Raw genomic sequence first — 6,034 nt, 5'->3', positions numbered from 1 at the left:
TAGGAGGCTATGTTCCCTTGCCCTGAGAAGACAATGAATTTGCATGTTTTGCTTAAGCATGTCTACCATATGGCACCTGGCCAGTCTTACTGGTATTTCTGTCCCCTCGAGAAGAGATGGGGTCTTTTGCCCACAGCACAAGAAGCAAGCAAGACATCCATCACTCTGTGTTGGCTATCAGGAGGGACCTACTGGCCATGGAAAACTGGTGCAACTACCGATTCTGATCTTGCTTATCTCTTCTCCTTTCTGTGAGTAAAGCATTGTTTCAACCAGTTTCTTGTGGACGAAATCTTCCTTGGCTGCTTTCAACCTCAGGTCTGTGGGCTCTGCCTTTTGGTGGTTGGCATTGTTAAGATCTTTGCCATCCTCCGTGCACTGGGAATCCTCACTTGGGACTGGTAACTGGATCTTCCTGTTAATTGCCTTAAATTGAAACACAAGTTTGTTCATGTCTTCTTTCCACAAATTTAATGCCTTTTTCATCTTTACTAAGTACTTATCACACACCGTGGCTGAAACTTTTGTAGTTTGGGGTGCAACAGCAAAACTAGCACAAATTTCTTTTTCATTCTTCACAATTTCTCAAAGAGAAGATCTGTTCTTACCGTAGATTTTAGCAACCTCAGTATACATTTTTTTTCTTTCTTTATTAAACCAAGACTTTTACCTTTTTATTTAAAGGAAGCATTTTATAGCTTCTCTTTGGCATATTTGAATTGCCAGCATCACTACTATTATGCTTGGGGGTCATTATTAAATAAAATAAGGATTGCAAGTACTATGATACCGCAACAGTCAATCTGATAACTGAGATGGCTACTAAGTGACTAACAGGCCTGTACTACAGGCAGAGTGGTTGTGCTGGACAAAAGGATGATTCACATCCCAGGTAGGATGGGCCAGGATAACATGAGATTTCATCATGCTACTCAGAATGGCATGTAATTTAAAGCATATGAATTGTTTATTTCTGGAATTGTTCATTTAATATTTTTGGACCACAGTTGACCAGGGGTAACTGAAACTATGGAGAGTGAAACAGCAGGTAATGAGTGACTACTTTAATCCAAGCCAAGCTTTTAGTACTTGTCACAGAACAGCAATCAGTAGCTCCAGACACTTCTGTACCCCACACTTTCCAAGTCTCATACCCTAATTCTTCCATCACACTAGTTGAGATTTAAACTGTTTTCTTCCCCACCTATTTGAAAGAGTAAATTTTCATCTCACTCAAAATTTATATTTTTAAAATTTTTTGATGGAAACAAAAATTTTCTTTAATATTACTTTCATTTGGTCTACTTTCATGTATTTTTTTATTTCTTATAAATATACTATGTATACATGAATAAATATTATATATATATAGATTAATACATTCCTATCAATTAATACCTGGATGCATACAGGTGATGTGTATCCTTAGGTATTTTATATATTACACATATGGACACATAAATCAGGATCAGAAATCAAAAAATCATTATTATCTGGGGATAGTAACAAATAAGCTGAAATGGGAACATTTTGCAACTCCAATGAAGTCCCTGAGGTAGAGGCAGATCCTCCATCCTCTTCATCCCCTCCTCTCCTTGGACATCTTCCACTTCCATCCAGGCTACAGCCAAAGCCTTTTAACTGGTCTCCAGGATCTTCAAACTGTAGCATTTCTTCTGAACCTCAATTAAATCAAGGAAAGTCTGCAACATCACTGAATAGTTTGCTACGTAGAAAATCAAGAAGTAAGGACAATGATGTATATAGTGATAATGATATCTGCAGTCAGGAATCAGAAGATAGTTTTGCCAAAGAGCTTCAACAGTACCTACAAGCTAAAGAAATGGCAAATGCTGCTCAACCCCTACCATTTCCTGAAGAATCTATGAAGAAAGAGGGAGCAAAAGATACTCAGCAGGCTGCTAAACAAAAAAATAAAAATATTAAAGCTGGGCACAAGGATGGTAAAAAGAAGAAAATGAAGCGAAAATGGCCTGGCACTGGAAATAAGGGACCAAATGCTGTGCTGAAGAATAGTGGCTCACAGGAAGAGGATGGTAAACCTAAAGAGAAGCAGCAGCATGTGAGAATGAGTCAGGGATTCATCAACCAACATACAGTGGAATACAAGGGATAAGAAATTTGTAAATATTTTCTTGAAAGGAAATGTATTGAGGGAGACCAGTGTAAATTTGATCATGATGCAGAGATAGAGAAGAAAAAGGAAATGTGTGAGTTTTATGTACAAGGATATTGTACCAGAGGTGAAAACTGTCTGTATTTGCATAATGAATATCCTTGCAAGTTTTACCACACAGGAACAAAATGTTACCAGGATGAGTACCACAAGTTTTCACATGCCCCACTGACTGCCGAAATACAAGAACTGTTGGCTAAAGTTTTAGATACTGAAAAGAAGTCGTATAAATAAAATAGACATTGAAAAGCTTTTGTTAACCTTTTGTTAATTTAAGCTTTGTTATGCTTAAATGTTATTATGTCACAATTCCATGTAAAAGTTGTGCTTGCTTCTCAATATTTGTAGAAAAAGTGAAAAGACCATAGTATGTCACGCAACGAGGTTTGCAACCTAGGTCTGCATTTTTCAGACAAATCTCCTCCACTCTATCTTATGCACTCCCTCTTCATACCACCTTGAAAAGTTTGCTTTTCCACAGAGAATGCTAGACTTTCATGTCTGCCTGCCTAGGCACCACTGTTTAAAAGTAATTCTGCCATACTTTCTCCTTGCCCAGCTTAGATGTCACCTTTGTGAATATTTTGTGATTTCTTAATTTTATATGTTTTCACAGCAAGCTGTCCATTCATTCATCCGGTATGCATGCATTAAACTCTGCTCTTAATCTAGAACAGTGGAAAAGACAAATTCCTTCTCTCAAGGAGCTTCTTGCATTCTATTTAAGAAGACAGATGATGGTAACATAAAAATATAAGAGATAAATTCACATAATGATAAGAAATAAGGTTATAGAGCAACTAGGAGGGGGTTAGATACCAGAGATCAGCTAGTCAAAGGGTCTTTATCAAGGGTAATGCTTAATGCAAGGGTAACTAAAATTAGAATTAGGAGAGTGAGGCGAACATGCAAAGAGCCAGGGGAAGAAAAATTTTAGGTGGGGCTGGGGAGGTGCAGTAAATTAAAAGATCTTGAAATATTTATTTGCTTTAGGGACAAAAGGAAAACCTACCTGAGAATAGAAAACAAGGCAGATAGAAAGGCATTTTCCAGATCATGCAGGATTTTATTATTGTGTACTCTATAGAATAATTTTTTAAATTTTACTCTAATTGAAATAGTAAGTCATTTGAGGCTTTTAAGTGTGTGTGTATGTACTGGTGGGAGTGGGTGGGTAGCAGGGGAGCTACTATATTCATTTGCCTGCTTCCAAAAGATTATTCTGGCTTTCATGTATAACTAGTGGGCAATGGACTATGGAAAGGAACAAAAGGCATTGGATGGGAGGCAATTTGAGCAGTCCAGAGGGCAGTGGTGGTCATTTGGATTGGACTTAAAATGTAGAAGATAAAAAGTGAACAGATTCTGGATGTATCCTAGCAGTAGGATTGATCAGACATTGATGGATGGAGGAGTGTTGAGAGAGAGGCTCCGATAATGACTCCTGGCAGCAGGCTGGATGGCAGTGCCATATACTGAGTTAAGCAACACTGACAGAACAAAAAGTAGTTTGAGGAATAAAATTCAAGAATTCCTAATATTCCTAATTAGCCATATTGACTTTGAAATGTTTGTATATATACAAAAGAGTATATGATACATTTATTGTACATTTAAGCTTGAAGCCCAAAGAAATAGTTGAGTTAGAAATATATTCTTGGAGACTCAACATTTTAGCAAAATATTTAAATTTATGGGGTTAGATTACCTCACCTAAGGATAGATTTTGGATAGATAGGAAGGCTAAAACCTAAGCCCAGGACATTCTAAGATTTAGATGTTGAGCAGAAGAGGAGGCAGAAATTGGAACAGAATAAGTAACTTTTGCCATAGGAGAAAGAGAAAAAATAGAGTTAGTGTCTAAAAAATATGGAAAAATGTGTTTGATAAATGAAGAAAGGGTCAGCTATGTCAAATGTAAATATAAGGTCATTTTGATGTGGATAGAACATTACCACTTGGAAATGTCCCAAGAACGGTCATTTATGACCTTGAAAAGAGCCATTTATAGAGCGTTGGAGATTTAAGTCAGAAGATAGTGAGTTGAGAGAAAATGGGAGGTGACAAAATAGAAACTAAGAGTCCTGAAAATACTTTATTATTAATAGTTTCCTTTTTAAGGGAAGCAGAGATGTGGGGTAAAGGAGAAAAGAATGACATCAAAGGAGGATTTTACAATAAAGATGATATTAAGGCATATCTTTATAATTAATAAAAAGATCCCATATTAAAGGAAGAATTGATAATCTGAGAAAGATGAGTGGGGGGAGAATTGTGAGTCAGTGTTTCGCCTTGAGTACTAGAAAGGTGATAAAGATTCACAGCCCATCTGGAGGGGTTGGCTTCAGATAGAGGCAGGAACATTTGCTTCATTATAACAAAGGAGAAGGGAAAGTAATCTGGGCGGAGATGTATGTAAGATGATTGGCCACTTGATGGATAGAGGAGGCCATTTTTCTCTTTGTCTATTTTCTTAATGAAAAATGAGATGATGTCACGAGCAGTGAGTGATAGATTAAAGAGTCGGCTTTGGATATTTGAGAAGAAAGTAGAATGTAAAATAGTAGTTTTTTACAGTGAGAAAGATTTACTAGGAAAGTGTAGTAAGATGTTCTTTACATATTGATAAATTTAAAGTGATATCAGTCAGCAGAGTCGTGTGACCTTCTCCAATCATATTCAGCTTCTTAGGCATACACATAGAGTAAGCAATCAGTTAGACTTAACAAGGATGGGCATTTTTAATGGTGAGCATCTCCTTCAAAGTTGCCTTAAAAGGAAGGAAAATACTTATTTTATGTGAAAAATAAAAACACAAACAAATCACAACCGGTAAACAAAAGAACGTTAGTAATCATGAAGATGAATGAATGAATGAATGAATGAGTGGAGATGCTTAGCATTTTAGAGATGAAAGGAGAGGGACATACATTTCAATGCACCTGTTTTATGGCTCAAATAACTGAAACCCAGAAGATAAATTACTCAAGATTACATGGCTTATTAGTGCATGAAATGAGACTAGATTCATATACTACAACCAATGGATTTTTTAGGAGAAATCTCTTACATACATGGTCAGTGCTTAAATTTCAACATCATCAAAAATAGATAAAGGGACAAGAATAAAGTTTGAATCAAAATTTCAATATTGATGAGCTAGATTTCATGCACAAACTAGGAGTAAAGCACAATTTTTCCCCAACCTTTTGGAACTTCATGATTCTACTGTATTCTTGCCTGTTCCTATGTTTATTTGCAAAGCAAAATTTATATTAAAATATCATAAAACCTGTGATTTCTCTAGGTAAACTATAGGCTGGGAAATCTATAAATTGAATTAAAGTGCTGTTTTCATAGTGGCATATGAAAATCCCTGGCCAGATGTCCTTGCTGGTGGAATTGGTGAAGAAATGGGGTGCATCAGTAAAACACAATAACAATTTGAGGGCCATAGTAAAACAATTTATGGTATCAAGATCTAGGGGATTTCATGAGTGGAAGGACCGAGCCAGCAGAGAGAAATACAGGCAAATTCTTCTTAAAACGCTTATTTTCCCCCTCCCATGATATAGGGTTCCTCTTATAATTTTATCTGTCGATATCAGAGCATCTATCGGAGTAATCACAAGTTGCAAACTCCAAATTCACAATTCCATTTTCAATGGCTACACCAAAATCTTGGTCTTAGTTCATTCTTTAAGTTGAAGGATGCCTAAATTAATTTTACTTCTTCCTCATTCCTCCTCAGCTTCAGAGTTCTAAAGCATCTCCTACACTGTGGAATTTAAAGGGCCAGTCCGTTATCATTTATAAACATTATTTAGTCTAGTTTTT

General features: G+C 36.3%; 1 pseudogene; it reads left to right on the top strand.

Moving 5' to 3' along the window:
- Positions 1–1,519: 1,519 nt before the first annotated feature.
- LOC105827069 lies at positions 1,520–2,431 on the top strand (annotated as a pseudogene).
- Positions 2,432–6,034: the final 3,603 nt, after the last annotated feature.

Source organism: Propithecus coquereli, unplaced genomic scaffold, assembly GCF_000956105.1.
Source record: "Propithecus coquereli isolate 6110/MARCELLA unplaced genomic scaffold, Pcoq_1.0 Scaffold96, whole genome shotgun sequence".
Taxonomy (NCBI): domain Eukaryota; kingdom Metazoa; phylum Chordata; class Mammalia; order Primates; family Indriidae; genus Propithecus; species Propithecus coquereli.
The sequence above is the reverse complement of the archived record's forward strand: the minus strand, read 5'-3'. Positions and strand labels throughout refer to the sequence as shown.